This window comes from Pangasianodon hypophthalmus, chromosome 15 (genome assembly GCF_027358585.1).
Source record: "Pangasianodon hypophthalmus isolate fPanHyp1 chromosome 15, fPanHyp1.pri, whole genome shotgun sequence".
NCBI classification, from domain to species: Eukaryota; Metazoa; Chordata; class Actinopteri; order Siluriformes; family Pangasiidae; genus Pangasianodon; species Pangasianodon hypophthalmus.
This window is the reverse complement of record NC_069724.1, coordinates 15,234,312-15,257,563: the sequence shown is the minus strand read 5'-3', so window position 1 is coordinate 15,257,563 and position 23,252 is coordinate 15,234,312. Positions and strand designations below refer to the sequence as shown.

Below are 23,252 nucleotides of genomic sequence, written 5' to 3'. Positions count from 1 at the left end.
GTGCCTGCAACATCATCTAGCATGACCGGTTTGGCGGTGGGTCAGTGATGGTCTGGGGAGGAATATCCTTGGAGGGTCGCACAGACCTCCACGTGCTAGCCAACGGTACCCTTACTGATGTTAGGTACCAGGATGAAATCCTCAGAGCCACTGTCAGACTTTACACTGGTGCAGTGGACCCTGGGCTCCTCCTGGTGCATGACAATCCCCGGCCTCATGTGGCCAGAGTGTGTAGGCAGTTTCTGGATGACAAAGGCATTGATGCCATTGGATGGCCTTATGTTCCGCAGACCTGAATCCAATTGAGAACATCTGGGACATTATGTATCAGAGCATCCGAAGCCGCCAAGTAGCACCACAGACTGTCCAGGAGCTCACTGATGCCCTGATCCAGGTCTGGGAGGAGATCCCCCAAGGACACCATCCACCATCACCATACAGGCATGTGGGGGCTATACACACTGCTACACACGCTGTCCCACGGCCGCTCCCCTTCTACAATTGGTTTCGTGTCATTCAGACGACACTATTCACACATTGTTGATATCAAAATACACTGTCTCTATGCTAATTAAGCCGTTTTGGGAATGAGCTTTGTTCTCTCACCTACTTCGGAGTGGAAGCTGGGTCGGGACAGACCATATTTCTTACACTATAGTACTATTATATTGTTGTAGTTCATTCAAAAACGTGGTTTTGAATTACCAAATTACCAATTATCATTTATAATGTTATATGTGTAATTACATAGTACTTATTGCTGTCTTTTCTTTCATAGTTATGGAAACCAAATAGCACATGCTGATAAGTAAAATCAAAAATTTTATGCTGGTCTTAATGATATTACAGAGATCATACCAAAAGTTTAAAGTGTGATTACAATTCACAATTACAATTCATTTATTACAAATAAATGAAGCGCTGTTTCTGATGGACTGTTACAAAAACAGCATTTAGTGTCTGTGTTATTTTTGAATTTTTGAATGAAGCTTTTTGCCAGATAAAATCTATGGAGTAATTTAAAAGAAACCTCTCTTACTTTGTTAGTTAGAAGATACTTCAATGGTAAGGTCCACATCTTTTCCCAGGAGATACTGTCAATGAATCCATTCCAGTAAGAAATCAGATATGAGACTGTGACAAACTGTTCTTGTAATAAAGATCGAATTGCTCTATTATATTTTCTAGGAATGGGCGAAAAGCAAATTTTCCCTATATAAGTATTTAAGGAGTCTATCTCAGACAAATTCAGGGTTATATTAGTGTGTTGGTTTCTTAAAAAGGTAACAGCGCCTGAAGGTATAGCATTAAAGACTACTGAGAACTCTCTAGGTGTGGTGGATATTTTGAATTTTGTCAGCAATTCTTTATAAAACAAAAGAAGCCCTTCAGAATTAAAAAGCTGACTTACGAGTAAAATATCATTTTTACCCAATTTTCAAAAAATGTTGATTTTCTCTTATACATGATATTCCAAATAATATACCTATGAGGGATAAAATTGTGTTTGTAAATTAAAGACCAGGCTAAAAGCATCTGCTTTTAGCATTTGATAACTTAATGGGGATTTTACTAATATTATAATTACACATTAAAAGGAAGTTTAAACCACCTAACTGAGAAAAAACATAATGTGGGACTGCATTTCAAAAAGAAGATGGAGTACTAAGGAATTGTTTAAGCCAATTCATTTTCAAGGAGTTATTTTACATGATGAAAAGTCAAGGACATTCTTACCTCCACAAGTGTTGGTATTCATGATGACAGATTTTTTTTTTACGTAATGATTTCTGTTCTTCCATATAAAGTTGAATAGTATTCTGTCTTTTTAGTTGTAATATCAACGTGTAGGGACATAGCCGCATATCTTAGCCTAGATATGCCATCTGCCTTAGTTAACAGAATTTGCCCTCTTAGAGAGAGGTCCCTCTACAACCAAGAATTTATTTATTTATTGCTTTTTCAATAATTGGATTTAGATTTAAAGAACATCTGGCATTTCCATCTTTAACTATATTTACACCTAAATAAGTCACTTCATTTTTTACTGGAATTTGGCATAGCATTGTTTTTAACAGCCATCTGCTCCCATTTATTTTTATTCAAAAAAAGCCCAATTAAACTTTTAAAATTTCAATTAAACCTATGGCAACCGAAATTTGTGATGAATATTTAAGAAAGATGATTGTGTCATTTGCCAATTGATTGATTAAAACATGTTGGTTCTCAACCAGTATACCCTCTAAGCTGTAAAAAAGCAGCAAAACATTGGTAAGCTAACAGGAAGAGGTAGGGGGAGACTGGACAACCTTGTCTGATGCCACGAGATAAATAAAATCTTGAGGAAGTACCATATTTAATTTTGACACAACACTATCTACCAACACCAAATTTTTTTTTATAAATGTGTGCTCTAACAAATCAAAGGCCTTATAAAAATCTAAAAATATGTAGGCATCACTACCTATGATTTCACTATAATCCAACACATCTAACACCAAACGGATGTTATTAGCAGTATGTCGCTTTCTCATAAAACCATTTTGCTTTTCACCTATAATGTCATGTAAAACATTTTTTAATCGATTTGCAAATATGGAAGTAAATACTTGATAGTCATTAAGTAGACTTACTGGTCACCAGTTCTCTAACATTGCCAAATCTTTGTTAGGTTTTGGTATTAACATTATGATGCCCTGTGTCATATTTGGTGGAAGAACCTCATTGCGCAAACATTCTAAGAAAACCTGGAGCAGCAAGGGTGCCAGCTGTTCGGCCACCATTAAACATTTAATTCCATCCCTTCCAGACGACTTGTTATTTTTTAATTTGGAGATATTTTTTGTGACTTCCTCTAGAGAAATATCACAATCATGGTATATGTCTTCCTCTCAACTTCTGAGATACCTTTACAATGAACTAAGTCCAAGAAAAAAGATGTTGCATCTTCTGAGTGTCTAGATTTATAAAGACTTCTATGGAACTCAGTACAGAATGAATCAGAATCTTCTCAGTTGTCACTACGCCATCAATATTCAGATGTTCAATAGTGGAGTGTATGGTATTACTTTCCTCTAACTTAAAAAAAAAAAAAAATGAAGAGTTTTGCTCCCCTCTTCCATCCACTTCCTTCTAGACCTAAAAAAGCACCTTTAGCTCTAAAAAGGTATATATCATTTAACTCATCTTGCAATTTAATATATTCTTTCTTATCCTCCTCTGAGAGATGGATAGAAAGATGAGAAAACCTAGATACTACATTATCTTCCTTCTCTCTTTTCTTAGCCACTACTACCAGTTTTTCTTAAACATTTACCAATTTCTTACTATAGTAACTCCCAATTTCAGCAGAAAGATTTTTCTTTTTCTGCTGTGATCCAATACATGTCTATTAAGGCTGAAATTTCCTGTTTAACTGGATCTAGTTCAAGGAAAGAGTTATTCATCTTCCATATTAATGATTTTGTCAATCTACTTTCAGATGCTTCAGAGAGACTAACTACAAAATGCATAGCTGTATGATCAGTTAATGGTGTATAATGGATGAAAATTGAGATATTATTATTATTTATCATACACTTGGAAACCAGCCAGTAATCAATACAATATTGTCTAGAATTATCCTTATTACTCCAAGTGTATTATGAGGAAACTTTTTTCACCAGATGTCAATAATGTCAAATTTTCTCCATGAAAACTTTTAAATTAGAATTTGATGTTGAAGCTCATCTTGGAGGACATCTGTCAAGTGAGTTCTCTAAGGTTATATTGAAATCACCACCTACAATCATTTGCATATTTTCCTAACCAGTATAGATAAAGACATAAAAGATAGCAAATTTCAAACAAAGTTAACCTTGAGAAATGAGTAAACACAACAGCAGATCACACCTTGGTGAAACAAGTGTAAGTTAACAGAACTTAGCAGAACAGAACTTTTCTACCCAACAATGTTTAGCTGTGGATGGATATCATGCACATAACTAAAAGGACATCGGTTATATCAACCAGTAATGATAAAGACGTATTTATGTATGTATACAGGTTTTTAGGTCCATTGTTACCATCTCATAGTCACTGGATGAATGTTTGCAAACATTCTAGATTACATGTCATTAAATGATTGTAAAAAACTATCAGTTATAGCGAATGGACCCTGAAAACTAGCCCTCTTCCCCTCACCCCTTGCCTTCTCTACCGACGGCCACAGCTTCTTCCTCGCATCTTTTGCGTCTTGCGGGAGATCTTCAAAGACATGTACATTTCTCTGTTTGAGAACTTCTGAAGTTTTGGCATTTTTCCAAATCATGTCCCTGACTAAATGTCCCACATGAGCCCGAGCTCGGACCAAGCTTGTGAGCAATGTACACAGGGTTCAGAAGCTGATCAGATATGTCTTGTGCCACCTTTCCAAAAAGTTCAATAATGATCTGTTTCACATTTCCCCCCATTCATTCCGGAATGCCACCCGCAAGTTCCAGTGTCATTTGTACACATCCATCTCATCACGTTTTTTGACAAAGAACTTTGTTTTCGTTCTCCAGCATGGCAATCTTGTTTTGCAAAGTATTCACTGTGCCCCTCATGTCCTCCACCTGTTTACCAGTGTATTCCATCTAAGCATGCAGCTCTGTAACGGAGACCGTGTTGCTTTGTACAATCTTTTCAACAGACCAAAGCTTTTCCAGGGAATCCATTTGCAGTGTATTAAACTTTTCGATAACCTGTACCTAGCAGATAAATAAATCTCAACATTTCTTTCTCACAACTGTTGCATAATTTAGTCAAATATAATATTTTGACTTTTTAAGCATCTGAATGCATTGCTCACTCAAGCTTAGAGATTTTTGGCCAAGAATACCAGTCTATCCACTATTGCAGGCTTGAGACAAGAACATTGGCAAGTGACAACTTGGCCACTTGGAATGAAAAGCCTCTCTGAGGGGGAGCTTGTAGCAGGAATGGATAGATAGTTGCGGGCAAGCTTGGCAAGTCGTAGAAGGCTTACTCTGTGAGCCATGTATGTGGCTCTTCCTCTTTGTGTTAGCAGGTAGTTGTTTAACTCTGCTTCTACAGCATTCTTAAGGGTCAGAGAGGAATCACCTTTTGCTGCAGCTCTGCTCTGTTTAAAGAAACTTCTCAAAGACTTCTTTGTTTCTTTTGCCTGTGACGTGTCAGCAACTTTGGGCTCCACTTCAGTGCTGCAGATTGATGTCTCCTCCTGGCATTCCATCATCTCTGATGCCACTCTGGCCTTGACTTGGGGCTTGTTGTCTGCACTGATGAAGTCCATTGTGAACCAGGGGCCCAAACAAGATGCCACATTTAGCAGCTTCTGAGTAGCTTCATCTATATATTTCTCATTTATGTAGTCCAATGTCTCCTTCTTCAAGGTATTGGTCAGGTCTGTGTCTTCCTCTAGTATTAGCAGCATTGAAGAGGTGAAGAACTGGCTTCACATAGGAGACACTAATGTAGTCTTCTCCTGACAGTGCATCTATGAAGTCCAGCAGTGGGACCAGTGACTTGCTGACAGATTCCAGGACATCTGTATCTTGCCAGGTTGCCGCACCTTCTTATCCCCAGACAGGACCTGAGTTAAAGCCTTCTGCTGCTCTAGTATCCTGCTGCTCATCATCTGTCCGGAACCCCATCTTGTTTGGCATTCTGAGGGAATGTGATGGTAGATTCAGTTCCTTCTGGGCTTTTTCAAGAGCACCTCTGGCTGTCCAGCTATGAGAAAAGTGACCCACCATGAGTCTTTCACTGCATTTTGTTGAAAAAAACAACAAAATAAAGTACATATTAATTATTATACATATTTAATATTATGAAAAATAAATTGCTCATAAAACTATGTTTTAGCACTACCTAAATCCTTTACCTCATCATATCTCAAAATATAGCATTTCAGTACATTGTTTATTATTGTAAACAAATGCAAAATGTAAACATTTGGGAAAAAAAAAATTAGCTTCCAGAGATATTTAAAAATGTTACATGAATGCCATAGGTGATCAACCTGACAGTCTGTATCCTTCATCCTTCTCCAGCCCATCCTTTACATTAGTGTGCCTTTAGCAATAAATTGCTTGTAAAACTAACATTTATGAAACTGATTATACTAAGAGAACTACTGTATTTCAGGTCCGGTTGTTAAGTAAAACAGTAATAGCATAGCAATAGGAACAATAGTAAATCTAGCATCTGCATAACTTAACAACTGCAAGATGCAGTCTGTGGCCAAAGCACTGCAGCCTGCTTCACTTGTTTAGGGCGGCAGCCTTCACTAAGTTTGCCGCATTGTCTGTTGTTTTACAAACTAGACGTCTCTCAGCTAGACCCCAAGCAGCCAATGCATTTATTCAAGAATTTCCCTCATGGGATCAATAAAGTCTATCTATCTATCTATGTATCTATCTCATCCTTGTTGCCATATTCTCACTCATATGATCCTCCAGGAAAACTGCTGTTTGCAAACAGAGACTTTTCAGTTGGAAGTCCTCATTAAAAAGGTGGACGGTCAGACTTACGTAGGGCTCCATTGTTCGGGCTAGACCACAAGTCTGTTGTAGCTCCACTTGTGACAGCTCTGTTTCAACTTGTGCCTTGCATTTTTCTTACAGCTCTGGGATGGCAACTTGAGCAAAATAGTTGCATGATGGTATTACATACCATTGTCAAACGAACAAGATTATGTTTTTAAAACCCTCTTTGGTAACTTGTGTTTCTCTCTGCCGCTTGGAAACTTTCTCATATGGTTTAACACTGGCAAAGGCATCCGAAATATTTTTTGCTCTGGCTTTCCACTCGTCGTACAAAGCTTTGTACGATGGCGATTCTAAATGATCAAACAAATTAGTCGTGTTGCCTTGTGTTGTGGCAACAATTGTAAGGCACTCTCGAAAAAGTACCTGTTTTTGGTCAACATCATCTTTTCTGTAGCCAAAATATTTCCATACAACTGATGTTGCATTTCTTTTTTGCAACTAAATCTTCCCTTCAGCACAGTCCTGCCAGTGTAGGTTGTTTTAAGCTATTCCTCCACATGGGTCTGCTGTTACAGGCTCATGGACACACATACAACAGCACCCATGCTGAAAAAATCCTTGGGGAGACACTGCAAAGAATAACCCATATATATGTATATATAATGTATGTATGTACAAAAAACAGTTAGGTTATTTTTGTGATTTTGCCTTTATACACCACCACAGTGGATTTGAAATAAAACAATCAAGATGTGATCGAAGTGTAGACTTTCAGCTTTATTTTAAGAGGTTCCACAAAAATATGGCATTTACCATTTAGGAATTACAGCCATTTTAAGCAAAGTTCTTCCATTTTCAGGGGCTCAAAGGTATTTGGACAATTGACTGACAAGAAGTTAATTGACCAGGTGCGGTCCATTCCCTCATTACTTCAAGACAAATGAAGCAGATAAAAGGTCTGGAGTTGATATCAGGTATTGAGTTGGCATTTGGCAGCTGTTCGACTGGAGCTACCAATATGAAGTCCAAGAAGATCTCAATGCAAGTGAAGGAGGCCATCATTAGGCTGAAAAAACAACATAAATTTATAAGAGAGATAGCAAAAACCTTAGGTGTGGCCAAATCAACAGTTGGGTACATTCTTAAAAGAAAGAAAGCACTGCTGAGCTCAACAACATTGAAAGGCCTTTCTGTGGAAGACAACTAAAGTGGATGATCGCAGAATCCTTTCTTTGGTGAAGAAAAACCCCTTCACGACATCAACAGAAGTCAAGAGTACTCTGGAGAAGGCAGGCATATCATTGTCAAAATCTACAATCAAGAGACACCTTCAGGAATGTAAATACAGAGGGTTTACAACAAGGTGCAAACCACTGGTAACATTCAAGAACAGGAAAGCCAGATTAGACTTTGCCAGAAAACATCTAAAAAAAAAAAGCCTCCCATGTTCTGGAATAAGATTCTTTGGACTGATGAATCCAAGATTAACTTGTACCAGAAGGATGGGAAGAGAAAAGCATAGCGAAAGAAAGGAACAGCTCATGATCCAAAGTATACCACATCATGGGTCAAACATGGTGGAGGAAATGTTATGGCATGGGCATGTATGGCTGCCAATGGAACAGGCTCACTGGTGTTTATTGATGATGTGACTGCTGACAGAAGTAGCAAGATGAATTCTGAGGTGTATAGGGCTATCCCTCTGCTCACATTCAGCCAAATGCTACAAAACTGATAGGACGCTGCTTCACAGTGCAGGTGGATAATGACCCTGAACATACTGTGAAAGCAACTCAAGACTTTTTTGAAGGCAAAGAAATGGAATATTCTTCAATGGCCAAGTCAGTCGCCTGATCTCAACCCAATAGAGCATGCTTTTCACTTACTGAAGACAAGACTGAAGGCAGAAAGACCCACAAACAAGGTAGCTGCAGTGAAGGTCTGGCAAAGCATCTCCAGGGAGGAAACTGTAATTCCTAAATGGTAAATGCCATATTTTTGTGGAACTTCTTAAAATAAAGCTGAAAGTCTACACTTCGATCACATCTTGATTGTTTTATTTCAAATCCATTGTGGTGGTGTATAAAGGCAAAATCACAAAAACTCTGTCATTGTCCAAATACTTCTGGATCTGACTGCATGAGCTTACGGGCAACTTATAAGTATGATCATCAGAGTCATTTCCTAATTCATTATAGTTTTAACTTTAATTGTGTTGAAGTTATTGTGATGCCCACTAATGTGTGCCCACATTGTGAATATAAATATTTGGTTTTACGTGGTTTATTTTTTTTATACTTCTATTCTCAGTACGTACCTTGTTTTTTTTAAGATCTATTTTAGTGTACAAGAATGTTATGTAAAACAGTAAGATGTACATTCAGTTACACATTTTCGACAGTAGAGGGGGCACCAGGAGACCAGTTTGCCTATGCATTGCGTGGGATTTTCCTCATAACTGAGGAGAATTCAGCAAAGGCAAGCCACAGTTCCTGTGTCATCCATTTGTTCTCCACTTTTTCAGGTGGGTAACATGTTTAAAACTAAACAGAAGTTGCTGTAATGGGCTGGTGAATATTCAGAGACACTTTTGGCGTTAGTGTGGAGAGGAGTGACGGAGTAGTTTGTTCACGAGACCTAATAAATGCTGAAAGAGTTAGCAAATGTAGCGCGGCACCGCGCTAATGTTAGCAAGTAGCTACTTATGTGAGGCTAGTGTAAGCCACGCTTCTCCACTGTTTCGAGTTAAAGCACGATATCTGGCTCCATTTATTTAATTGTGTTTAATATGTATATGGGTTTTGTTTTAGTTTCAAAACGATGTTAAGATCTATCTAAATATAAAAATTAAGTTAAAATGTGTTAGTTAAAAGGGTTATAAGTTGAAGCCATGTAAGTATACAAGAATTGACAAGGAAAAAAAGTAATGTTATTTACAAGTTGCTGTGAAACATGCAGTCCAGGAAGTACTGAACAGTATGTGATTGTAAGTGCATTTAAGGTGCAAGTGACCAGTATGTTAGTCTGGAAAGTGAAATAGAGATGTAAAAATGGTATTGTAACAGAATGTGTTTATTTTTGGAATTGATGTGTTTTGTGTTTGAGGACACTCAAACATGTCTAGAGAGACAGTGAACATATGCAGTAACATGAATTCTGGATAAATGGACAATGTTAACAGTGCAGTAAATAACATGTAATTAAAAAAAATAAATAACTGAGGAGAATTCAGCAAAGGCAAGCCACAGTTCCTGTGTCATCCATTTGTTCTCCACTTTTTCAGCTGTCACGGGCGCTGCAACCCGGTACCCGTTACAGTTTATTGGGGGCTCGTCCGGGATCATCTCCACTGCCAGGGCGGCAGATGATCTAGTGATACAGACACCTGGGGCCAAAAGTGACCAGTCAGCGGAATAACTACTCATCGAGGAGAGAGATTAGATACGGTTCCTGGGCTGTGTGATCAATCGCGAGGGAGAGGGACGCGGCCATGGCAGACAGTGAGAGGAAAAGCTTGGTGTGGACCATCAAGAAGGACCTGCTCACCCTTTCTGCAGATGAACTGTTCCAGATTGCAAAGTCGCTGGGACCTGTGTCAGGAGTGGACCAGTCTCGTTTGGCACCTGGGGATGAGGAGGCTTGTTTCGACTACATCAGCAGTTTCATGCACAGTAAGCCCTTACTACAGTCTGAGGATGCAGGCCTAGCGCACCTGTTAGAGTTGAAAGATGTAATTGATGTAACTATTCAGAGTCATGTGTCTGGCATACAGATGTGTGTAAGAGGTGATGTTGTTTCACATGTTCCACTGCCAAACTCACAAGTTGATGACGTCACTGGTGAAGAAACTCAAGCTAATGTTAATGTAAACCCAGTTGTAACTATTGATAGTGAGACTATTGAAGTTAATGCTAATGCAAACCACCCTTTAGCAACTACAGCGATGAACACACACGACTTAGAAATACAGAAATTACTTGCTAGCTATGAGGAACTTAGTAAGAAAATCACACAGTACATGCCCACCTCCACTCTGCAGTCTGCACCCCATTCACCTGCAAAGTCGCAGCTCATATCACAGAATAGGGACATATCAAACACCAGGCGTCTAAGTGAACACCCCACAACCGTGGCTCATGACAAGTTGGTCTCCTTAAGAGAGCTTTCTTACCTCCATCGCAGAGAGTTCAAGATTCAGGGTGGTCAGATTGGAGACCACGGTTCAGACATCGGCTACAACAATGTTTGCCGCCAGATTGAAGAAGGTGTAAAGGAGCAGTTTAGCGGTGCAGAAATTGTGAGGGCTGTCCTCAGGGCCATAAAACCTGGAAATTTCAAAGATATGCTAATGAACAAGGAAGACCTGACCATTGAAGAGCTCAAAGGTTTCCTTTACTCCCACCTGGGTGAGCAAAGCACCATGGAGCTTTTCCAGGAGCTCATGTGCACCAAACAGAAGGACAATGAGACGCCTCAACAATTCCTGTACAGAGCCATAGGACTTAAGCAAAAGATCTTGCTGGCTTCAAAACATGCTGGCACAGATGTGAGGTACAGTCCAAGCACAGTTCAGGATGTTTTCCTCCATACTGTACATCAAGGCCTTGGACACAAACATGATGATATCCGCAGAGAACTCAAGCCGCTACTTGCAGACACTAGTGTGACTGATGAGGCGATCCTAAAACAGATACAGAAGATAATGAGCGATGAAAGTGAAAGACAGAGGCGCTTAGGCCCAGCTACCCGTCAAAGACTCACAACTGTGCACAGTGTTCAGGCTGAGGCTAATGCTGCTCAGTCTCCTGGTGTCAAGGGGGAAAATGTGGAAAAGAAATCGGAGACAGATATGATCCAACAGTTGACAGATAAAGTTGAGAAACTTACCAGTCTTGTAGAGGTCATACAACAGTCAATACGGACACAAAAGCCAGAACAAGTCAGTCATTCGCAGAGAGGTAAGACAGATGACAGGAGAGAGAAACCATATGGGTGTAACAAGTGCATTGAACAGAACCGCCCTGTTTGTACTCACTGTTTCCGTTGTGGCGAATACGGCCATCGAGCTGTGGGCTGTCTGAAGAAAACAATGCACCAGGGAAACCGGAACCGGTCCCTGTTGGGGGACAGACAGTGACCGGATCCCTAAAGTCCCAAACTCACACCTGCCATACTGGTGAGTCTGACAAACAAAGTGTGGCAACCGTTCACATCCAAGCACAAGACAACGTGACAGAAAACCAAAGGCAGAGACAAACAAACCCAACCTCAAGTACACCCTCTCACATCTTACCCAACAGCAAAAGTGGGCGTCTTGCCAAGCTCATTGGGAGAAAAGCTCTCACCTACTGTAACCTTAATGGTTTAGCTGTGACTGCTTTGCTAGACACCGGAGCTCAGGTGAGCATGATTGACAGAGACTGGAAAAGCACATATCTACCAGATACCGCTATTAACCCACTCAGTGAAATTTTTCATGATGGAGAGGAGCTGAAAGTCTGTGCCGTCAATGGTGACCTGATTCCATTTGATGGCTGGGTCTCCCTAACAGTTAATTTGATGGGAAATGAAAATCCTGATTTGTCAATCACTGTGCCATTTCTTGTTAGCAGTCTTGCCCTGGAGAGACCATTGTTGGGATTTAATGTGCTGGAGGAGATGATACAAGAACAGCCCGAGCAGCTGGTCCCCACACTCACCACCCTGCTTTGTAATGCCATGGTGATACCAACCGAAAAAGCAGAGCTTCTTGTGAACTTCATTCAGACCAGCAAACCCTCTGTACAGTGTGGGCGCCTACGAACTGGCAGACAAGATATTGTCATTCCAGCGGGTCGAGTGGCCTGGATAAAGTGCCAAGTCCCGCCTAGCATGGACTTGTCTGACTCAGTCTTCCTGTTTGAGCCTGATGATAATAACGTATCGCTGGCAGACCTGGATGTTGGCGACGGTCTGTTGAAGGTGCAGAATCCAAGGAAGCCGTATGTAGCTGTACCTGTTGGGAACAACACAAAACACTCAATCCCTTTACCAAGAAAGACAGCTCTTGGCAGCATTCATAGTGTTGAAAAAGTGATCCCAGCAGACCAACCCAACAAACCTAAATCCACAGTGACCATCAACAGTGCTGTTTTAACCCCTGCCAGCCCCAGCCCATCTCCATGGCAACCTAACGTTGATCTCAGTCATCTTGATGAGGAAAAAAGGGCGGTGGTCAATGAAATGCTTTGCGAAGAAGCTGGTGCCTTTGCACGAGACAGCAACGATATCGGATGCATACCAAGCCTGCAGATGTCGCTCACTCTTAGGGATGCAATACCTGTACAAAGAACTTACTCCTCGGTCCCAAAGCCACTCTTCAAAGAGGTGAAGGAGTACATACAGGAACTGTTGCTCAGAGGCTGGATAGTTAAATCCAAGTCTCCGTATACTGCTCCAGTTGTTTGCGTCAGAAAAAAAGATGGGAGCCTGCGGCTGTGCATTGATTATCGCCTCCTGAACAAGAAAACTGTTCCTGACCGACATCCACTGCCCAGGATACAGGACCTGACAGACACCCTTGGTGGCAATGCCTGGTTTAGTATATTGGACCAGGGCAAAGCCTATCACCAGGGTTTTGTTGCTGAAGACTCACGCCATTTCACCGCCTTTATCACTCCTTGGGGTCTCTATGAATGGGTCCGTATTCCATTTGGACTGTCGAATGCCCCTGCAGCATTCCAGCGGAGCATGGAAGAAATGCTAGGGCCTCTCAGAGACGAGTGCTGCATTCCATATCTTGATGATGTGCTCTGCTATGCAAAAACATTCGACGAACATGTTGAGGCACTCCGCAAAGTTCTCCAGGCTCTCCAGCGCCACGGGGTGAAACTGAGGCCGGAGAAATGCGAGCTATTTAAACAAGAAGTCAGGTACGTGGGCCGCCTTGTGTCAGCTGAGGGGGTCAAGATAGACCCCCGTGACCTGGAAGCTGTACGAACCCTGGCGAGTAAAACACCACAGACAGTTGGTGAGGTGAGGAAGCTGACTGGATTCCTGGGTTATTACCGCTCATACATTCAGGATTTTTCCCGGATTGCGAAACCGATCTATGAGCTGCTTCAAACCAAGCCAGGGAAAGCCCGGATCCCAGCACGAGGTAGAAATGCTGAAGGTCCACAGTTACCCTCCCGAGAGCCTGTTAGCTGGACTGTTGCACACCAGGAAGCCCTTGAACAACTAGTCGCTCTTTTGACAAGTCCACCTGTTTTGGCGTATCCCGACTTTAACCTGCCTTTCACCCTACATACCGACGCTTCAGATCAAGGCCTAGGAGCAGTCCTATACCAGCGCCAGAATAGCAAACTGAGAGTCATCGGATATGGGTCAAGAACACTCACACCAGCCGAACGCAATTACCATCTGCACAGTGGGAAACTGGAGTTCCTTGCACTGAAATGGGCTGTGTGTGAGAAGTTCCGCGATTACTTGTACTATGCTCCACACTTTACTGTCTATACGGACAATAACCCGCTGACTTATGTCATGGGTACGGCGAAACTCAATGCAGTTGGCCATAGGTGGGTTGGTGAACTTTCAGATTTCCGATTTGACATCAGATACAGGCCCGGAAAGTCAAATGTGGACGCAGACACCTTGTCCCGCCTGCCTCTGGATATAGAGACATATGAGATGACTTGCACTGAGGAAGTTACAGATGAGGCAGTACGTGCAACATGGGATGGGAGTCAGGCAGCTGAGCGCAAGGACGTAGCCTGGGTTGCGGCACTTAACATTACCTCCTCCAAGCTGCTCCAACAGCCTCATTCCAACCTGCTGGCCATCAGCCATGAGGATCTTGTGAAAGCCCAGGGAGAGGATCGAGCCATAAGCCAGATAATAGCGTTAAAGGCATCAAACACTAACTTGACAGAAGAAATCCGCAAAACGGTGAGAGGAGCTGCTCAGAAGCTGCTTCATGAGTGGAGTAGGCTGTACTTGGAGAATGACCTCCTTTACCGACGCACTAATGAGCAAAAGCAGTTGGTCCTCCCCTCCAAATACAGGATGCTCGCTCTGAAATATCTGCACAATGAGATGGGACATGTAGGTACAGAAAGAGTCCTCCACCTTGCCAAGGAGAGATTCTACTGGCCCTTTATGGCAAAAGAAATAGAGGACTATGTCACCCGAAAATGCCCATGTATTAAGGCCAAGAAACCTGCCACACAGATCCGTGCGCCAATGGGCAGCATCACGTCCAGTTCCCCTTTAGAGCTCGTGTGCATTGACTACTTGCATTTGGAAACCAGCTGTGGAGGGTACGAATATATTCTAGTGGTGCTTGATCACTTCACTAGATTCGCTCAGGCATATCCCACAAAGAACAAGAGCGGAAAGACCGCTGCCGAGCTCCTGTTTGGTGACTTTATATCCCGGTTTGGGTATCCCGCCAAACTGCATCATGACCAAGGCCGTGAATTTGAGAATAAACTGTTCCAAACATTGCAGCAACTCTCGGGAGTAGGCCACTCCAGGACAACACCGTATCACCCACAAGGCAATCCAGCTGAGCGGTTAAACCGCACCATACTCCAGATGTTGAGGACATTGACTGAAAGTGAGAAACTGCGGTGGAAGGATCACCTCCCGCATGTTATACACGCATACAATTGCACCAGACATGAATCTACCGGCTATTCACCTTTTTTTCTCCTCTATGGCCGTCATCCACATCTTCCGGTCGACTTGCTCTTTGGGGTACATGGAGATAAGGAGTCATATTCACCTAGAGGCTATGCAGAAAAATGGGCTGAAAGAATGTCAGAAGCCTACCGAATTGCCAGTGAAAATAGCAGGAAGTCCAGTGCGAGAGGAAAAGTCATTTACGACAGGAAAGCAAAAGGAGTGGTTTTACAACCGGGCGACCGGGTCCTGGTTAGGAATCTCAGTGAACATGGAGGACCAGGCAAGTTAAGACCCTACTGGGAAAAGACTGTCTACAGTGTTAAACGACAGCTTGCCAACAGTCCTGTTTACATTGTCTGCCCTGAAACTGGGGACCAGGAAAAAACCCGCACGTTGCATCGCAATCTCTTGTTGCTGGTAAACGACTTACCTCTCGAAGTCACCCTACCCCATACCAGACCTATCCCTGGGAAGAAACAACAACACAGACTAAGACAAGGAGATCAAACAGCCACACAAAAGGGCACGAATGAGAGTGACGACTCTGATTCAGATGATGACTATAGCTCAGGGTACTGGTTGAGAACCTCTCCAGAGAGAACGGAGGCAAGACCTCTTAGTCATCATGAGCAATTTACCTCGCCTCGGAGGAACCCCATACGAGACCGTGCGAAAGACGTGGCAGCTCCAGAACCCGTAAAGAGCACAAGTCATACTGTACCTGAGTATTCACCAGGCCTCTTCCTGCCACCTACAGGAAGTGAAACTGAGCGAAACACCGATGGGGACCTACCTGACCTCACTAGACCTGTGGAAGAAGATGGAGTCAACCAGCACATGGAGTCTGGTACCGAAAGCCGACCCCTAACCCCTCCTGTTGAGCATAACTACACGGAACTCAGAAGGTCGACACGTGACAGAAAGCCAAGACAGCTCCTCACCTACGAAACATTGGGTGAACCATCAATGCAGTCACATACTTAACTCAGTTTCTGCTCACATGGCCCCATACTCGCCCATCACAGTTACACCTCATCCCATTTCACCCACATACTCACCCATGCCATTCATTCCGCCAATGTGTATACCGGGTTCACAACCAATCTTGTACACCCAGACACCGTACCTACCATATACACACCATACACCAGCCACGTACATTCCACCCACAATGCTTTGCTATTAAGTAGAGGGTTGAGTACCAGAAATGTTTAGTGATGAAATCTAAGAGATGTTTGGGTAATGTTTTGAAGAAATGTCAGGAGCCATTCTTATTTTGTCAGGGAGTGTGTGATGCCCACTAATGTGTGCCCACATTGTGAATATAAATATTTGGTTTTACGTGGTTTATTTTTTTTATACTTCTATTCTCAGTACGTACCTTGTTTTTTTAAGATCTATTTTAGTGTACAAGAATGTTATGTAAAACAGTAAGATGTACATTCAGTTACACATTTTCGACAGTAGAGGGGGCACCAGGAGACCAGTTTGCCTATGCATTGCGTGGGATTTTCCTCATAACTGAGGAGAATTCAGCAAAGGCAAGCCACAGTTCCTGTGTCATCCATTTGTTCTCCACTTTTTCAGGTGGGTAACATGTTTAAAACTAAACAGAAGTTGCTGTAATGGGCTGGTGAATATTCAGAGACACTTTTGGCGTTAGTGTGGAGAGGAGTGACGGAGTAGTTTGTTCACGAGACCTAATAAATGCTGAAAGAGTTAGCAAATGTAGCGCGGCACCGCGCTAATGTTAGCAAGTAGCTACTTATGTGAGGCTAGTGTAAGCCACGCTTCTCCACTGTTTCGAGTTAAAGCACGATATCTGGCTCCATTTATTTAATTGTGTTTAATATGTATATGGGTTTTGTTTTAGTTTCAAAACGATGTTAAGATCTATCTAAATATAAAAATTAAGTTAAAATGTGTTAGTTAAAAGGGTTATAAGTTGAAGCCATGTAAGTATACAAGAATTGACAAGGAAAAAAAGTAATGTTATTTACAAGTTGCTGTGAAACATGCAGTCCAGGAAGTACTGAACAGTATGTGATTGTAAGTGCATTTAAGGTGCAAGTGACCAGTATGTTAGTCTGGAAAGTGAAATAGAGATGTAAAAATGGTATTGTAACAGAATGTGTTTATTTTTGGAATTGATGTGTTTTGTGTTTGAGGACACTCAAACATGTCTAGAGAGACAGTGAACATATGCAGTAACATGAATTCTGGATAAATGGACAATGTTAACAGTGCAGTAAATAACATGTAAATAAAAAAAAATAAATAACTGAGGAGAATTCAGCAAAGGCAAGCCACAGTTCCTGTGTCATCCATTTGTTCTCCACTTTTTCAGCTGTCACGGGCGCTGCAACCCGGTACCCGTTACATTATCAACTGTTCAATAATGGAGAATTGAGTGCAAAACTGTTCAGAGGAATTGCAGTCCTAAGGCTATATAACAAGCCATCTTTATGGTTTCTATGTCGTACCATCCACAGTAATCTCATGGTGATCTTTAGGCTGTCCATGTGGGGCCATCCTCAGCAGCAGCGAGTGATTTTCAGGTGATGAGAACGCCAGACAGAAGCAGGGCATCAGGATGGATAAAAGGTCTGGAGAGCAGATGGGGTCAGGATCACTGGTATGTCAGGAGTAGCATGTGTAGCTCGACAGAGAGAGATACTGACATAAATATAGAAAACATAGTCACACTAATACAGTCTGAAATGATCACTGATAATTACCTCATTTCATATAAAATGCATCTTAATCATAATATACTGTACACACTGTCTTGCTACTGCATTAAATGGAAAATACCATTACTGAAAATCTCACTCTCTGACCCCCTCAGATATCAATCAGTTGACTGAATTTGAACATAAATGGCATGAAATTAAATTTGTACTCTTACAAATTGCAAGAGTAGGGCGCCGTAATCCAAGTGGAAAGATATATTTTTATATCTTACAAGATAATATTTTTACATTAAGTGTTTTCTCCCCATAGAAACCCGTTATAAAGAAAACGCTTAACGTGGCTTCATGTCTTAAGAGAGTGATATTAAAGACCAAATTCAGTATACACCTTATTAATAAAATACACTATGTACAGGCAAGCGGATAAACCCAGAATATGGTATTATTATTATTAATATTATTAATAAGTATAAATATTATTTACACATTTCTGTCATGATGGTTCTTTTCCATACATTTCAACATTGAATCTGGTAATAAAGAGTTAGTTAATGCTTTAACCTTTTCAGAGTCTCCGCCTATGTGGCTGTCACATGACAAAAGAACGTAAGACTCAGACCAGAAGGCTCGGGAGGTGAACTAATCATTTCTGTTTCTTGTACATTGTGTATGCTGCTGTCACGTGACCAAAGAATGAACGATTCAGCCCAGAAGGCCCAGTTAAATGGTGAATTAATCATTTGTGCTTCAGAAATCATTTGGCTATTGAAAATTTTATATTTTAATGTATTTCTGCTATTCAATTCTGTAATGAAATGACTTGAATAAAGATTTGTTCATTTTGCTGAACGAGATTCAAAGATCCAAGTCAGTACAATGATCTGACCTTCCCATCACTATGTTCTCATCTCATCCAGTTCACCCGATCCAGCTTTCTCTTAGGGGTACACAGGCTTTTGAGTCCGCAGGTAAACGTGGTTACGTGGCATCATAAGTCTGGCTTGTCATATATCGGCCAAACGGGAAGGTTAACTCTTCATAAAGTAGTATTATATTCTTATAAACCACTGAATTTTTTCAACCACAGCACCAGTGAAATTTTAGTCTACTTAAATCACCTACTCCTGTTTTAATCAAATGATGCATGTTCTATATCAGTAGGATAATGAAGACAGCAGCAGGGAACGGAGCTTTTTCTTACAAAGCCTCCCCAGGTTGAATTAGCATTTGAGACTCAGACTTTTTAAATTCTGATTTGATCTTAGTGCTGTTTTGAAGCAGGATGTTAAATAGTCAGAATGTTATCGGACTATGGTAACCTCATTGTAATGGGCCCTGCCCTGCCCAGCCAGCAAGCCAACCGCTCCCTGCAGCTCACAACACCACATCTCGCTAGAGTATTAACACCTGTTCTTCATCAGTTCTATTAAACACTCACCATTCCATCAGTTCCCTGTGTTTAAGTATCTAGTAGCTTGTAACAGTGGCTAATGCAGCATTTATGTTCCCTATATTTATGAGTGAAGCAGGCTGGAGTTCCTTTGAGATGCCAATCAAGTGTGCTCATTATAATATCAGGCCATGTTCTGATAGCTCTCAGTTTGGTCTGATCAATGAATTCATCTTGTTTCTGAGCAGTATTTTATCATACTTCTGCCTTTTCCCCTCATGCAAAATATTTAAGTTTGACATCACACAGTCATTTTTAACACTTCATAATGTGTTACCTGGGACAAAGCAGGACAAAATAAAATCCTGCAAAACACTGCCTTATTTAAATTTTGGTTTAACATTTCATAATGTGTTACCTGGGACAAAGCAGGACAAAATAATATCCTGGAAAACTAATTATATTTAAACAATAAAACCATGTTAACATCAGACAGTTTAAAATAATCTGCACTGGTTTTGACTCAGTGGCCTATTTGTTGCATTAAACTTTGAAGAAGCCTACAGAACAAACCATCTGATATAACAGTATTAGTAAATATTAGTTCTGCCACATGCATAGTGTTTCACTTGCTCTCTCCGTATCTTGGCTTTTAATACGCTCAAAGCCAAAGTTTAAGCCTGTGTGTAGTAAATAAGTACTACAGTTAGTACTACAGTAAAGATGCTGTACTGTTTGCTATTCAGCCCTAAACAGTAGGCATGTAGAGCTATACTGTTATGTAATAAGTAAAGATGCTATACTGTTTGCTATTCAGCCCTAAACAGTAGGCATGTAGAGCTATATTGTTGGTAAAAGATTCGTGTTACCTTCTCTCAGCTCCTCCAGCAGTAACCAACGCAAAAGTTGTAATAAACAGCTTGTGCTGTAACAACTATATATGAAAGTACAATAAAATTAGATATATTTATTATATGGTTGGCTAACCAATATACACGTCATAACTGTAGCCAACTGCACAACTCAGTACACAGCTGGTGGTTCAAAAAGTCTTTACTGAGATTGAGGTCCCAAAGGTACAAAAGATCTCAAAAATTCAGGCAGATTTTTCCACATCACAAACACTGAATCAGGATCAAAAAAGCAAGGCTAAACGGGAAATTAGCGCAAGAAAAGTCAACAGAGAGTCACTGAGAAAAAGCTGGACCGCTAGGCAGTAAGAAGCTTAGACTAGCAACTAGGCTAAGGAACACAGGGCTTAAATACACAAGGAGACGATCAGACACAGGTGAACCACATCAGGGCGGGGCCGTAGTCACGCAGGAAGAAAACAGGAAGTGAAACTAGCTGAAACGAGAACAGAGATGAAAACTTTCAAAATAAAAGTAAATGTTTAGGCTGAAATTAACTTGACCTTAAGCAGCATATGTGACAATACAATAGCAAAGTTTGGACTACTGAGCAAACGCTAACATTAGAAAAACACGGTTCTTCACAAGTAAGAACCGTTCTTCACAAAAATTGTTAGGTTCGCAAGATAAACCAGTTAGCATCACTATATACATTAGCTAATGGTAATTTGATAAATTAACTGATAAAATATAATTATTAAAAGGCAAAATTTAACATAAAACGGATTTCAAGACACCGAACATATAAAACTTATGACACCTTAAGCATGAACTCACCTCCGGCATTGTTAAGCCTTGCTGTTCAGTTGGTCACCTGATTCCGTTGTTGCAGGTGAGCGCTCGTGCAGATTTTTGAATTTGACTGTCAGAATCAGTGAACGCAATGCCTCGTATGGGCGAAGCTCCGAGGCCTTCATGCGACCTAAATTTTGTTCTTCTTCTTCTTTCGGCTGCTCCCGTTAAGGGTTGCCACAGTGGATCACTGGTACGCATATTTGATTTGGCACAGTTTTTACGCTGGATTCTTCATGCAACCTAAATAAGACATTTAAAAAGTACCGCAGTCTTTTCCAGATATTCCAAACATCTTCCAGACATATGTGTGCTCATTGGGTAGTCTCTCATTGTGGAATAATAATAATAAGAGGAAGAAGAAGAAGAAGAAAAAGAAGACATAATTTCAGTGTACCTTCGGTGCTTGGCCCCTTAAAAATTCTAAAAATTACAGTAGGGTTACAAGCACGTTGTAACGAGGACAGACAAAATAGCCTACTATGGAAAAATATATATCACTGGTTTCTGTAGGAGCTAAGAAATTGAAAGAGGTGAGATTCATAGCCATGGGATGAAATTCAGAAAAACTATAAGCATGTATGGTTACAATGGCACATATAAACTTTCATCACAATACATCAAAGAGTTGTACAGATACAGCCTCAGATCCATGTGTTTCTCTGAAAAACTACATTATATAAAACAATTAACACATGTAAAATGTGACAGCATCACCCGGTGACTGATTTTCTTTTCTTTTTTTTTTTTCTTCAAATTTTGCACAAACTTCTCAGCCCAAAAGGCAAACACATATACTAAGTTTAGTCTAAATATGATAAATATGAATTGATAATATGATTACAGAGATACAGCCTCATGTCCATTTCCACATCCTCATTGTTAAATTTGTTTGAGCGTTATTCAAAAACAGTTTGACTAATCAACTTGAATTCCATCTGATCTGATTTTCATCTGATTCGATTTTCATCGAAATTGGACAAATGGTCTAGGAGGAGTTCGAAAAAGAAGGTTTTCAAGGCATTTCAAAATGGCAGATATCAAGTTAGACCGACCATGGCATTATAGGCATCACTGCTCTCAGCATGACTCAAGGAATCTATCAGGACCTGTGTCATGACAATAAAAGTAATTATAAGCTATTAGCATTTTTTGAAATTCCAATATTATTTTTGACCACAATGTGGCACTGTCCTGAAACTTTTAGGTACCTTCAGGACATTGTGGCGATGACACATAGTGATTTTCATAACAACATGCCAAGATGTTCGTGAAATACAGCATTTTACAAATAAATTCAAAATGGCCAACACCCAAAATGGCCAACAGGAAAATTTCATACCATTCAACTCAGTATACCCCATTTTAGGACAAAATATTCAGAAGTTATAAGCAAAAATAAGATTTTTTTTTCATATCTTGTGAGCACTAGGTGGCACTGTTCTGAAACTATGCAGGTACCCTCAAGTCATGATGGCTATGACATACTGTATACTAAGTTTGGTCTGAATATGCTGAAGTGGAGATATAGCCGCACGTCCATTTTGGCGTACTCGTCGTCGAATTCGTTTGCACGTTAAGAACAGTTTGACTAATAAACTTGAATTCAATAAGTTTTTGTCGGCATGGTCTGAAGATGATCTGACTCCATTTTTGTAAAATCTGACAAACGGTCTAGGAGGAGTTCTAAAAGTAGGTTTTTCAGAAAATTCAAAATGGTGGAAAAACTTTCATGATGGAAAATGACACCATAGGGTGCATAACTCGGCATGAGCCAAGGAATTAGAGGAGAAAAGAATTTTGTTTCTAGCCCTTACGGTCAAAAGTTATTAGCATAAGCATGAGTGCAACTTTGAGCTGTTGGTGGCACTAGAGAGTTTGAGATAGCAACTCCAAATTTGCTATGGTAACATTTCAGACTGTCCCTTATTTATGTTCCAAATTTCATAACTTTACTATGTATACTTCTATGGGCTGCCATAGACTCAAGAGCAGAAGAAGAAGAAGAATACACTAACGATTACAAAACCTGCGGTGCTTGGACCATAAATAATCCTGCCAAAAACAGTAGGGTCCTTCGCACCTTTTGTGCTTGGGCCTAAAAACACGGGCAATTTTTAAACTAATATTTAACTAATGTGGCCACTTTAAACTAAACAGAACGTGCGCACAAAAAAACGTTTCCTTTGTTGGCCTCTCCAGGGGAAAATAAAGTGTTTTAAGTACATTCTACCAATGTAGGTGGCGAGCAATCTCGCAGGCCTGTGTTAAGCCGAATATACCAATATTTTAATCACGCGACTCGCGC

The 23,252-nt window shown here is 40.8% G+C and overlaps 1 long non-coding RNA gene across 1 annotated transcript; it reads right to left on the bottom strand.

Moving 5' to 3' along the window:
- Positions 1-237: 237 nt before the first annotated feature.
- On the bottom strand, positions 238-23,222 carry LOC113535444 (uncharacterized). Its single transcript, XR_008303762.1, has 3 exons — positions 20,930-23,222; positions 17,642-20,588; positions 238-5,766 (listed from the first exon to the last, which is right to left on the bottom strand). It is a non-coding gene; the product is annotated as an uncharacterized LOC113535444 (long non-coding RNA).
- Positions 23,223-23,252: the final 30 nt, after the last annotated feature.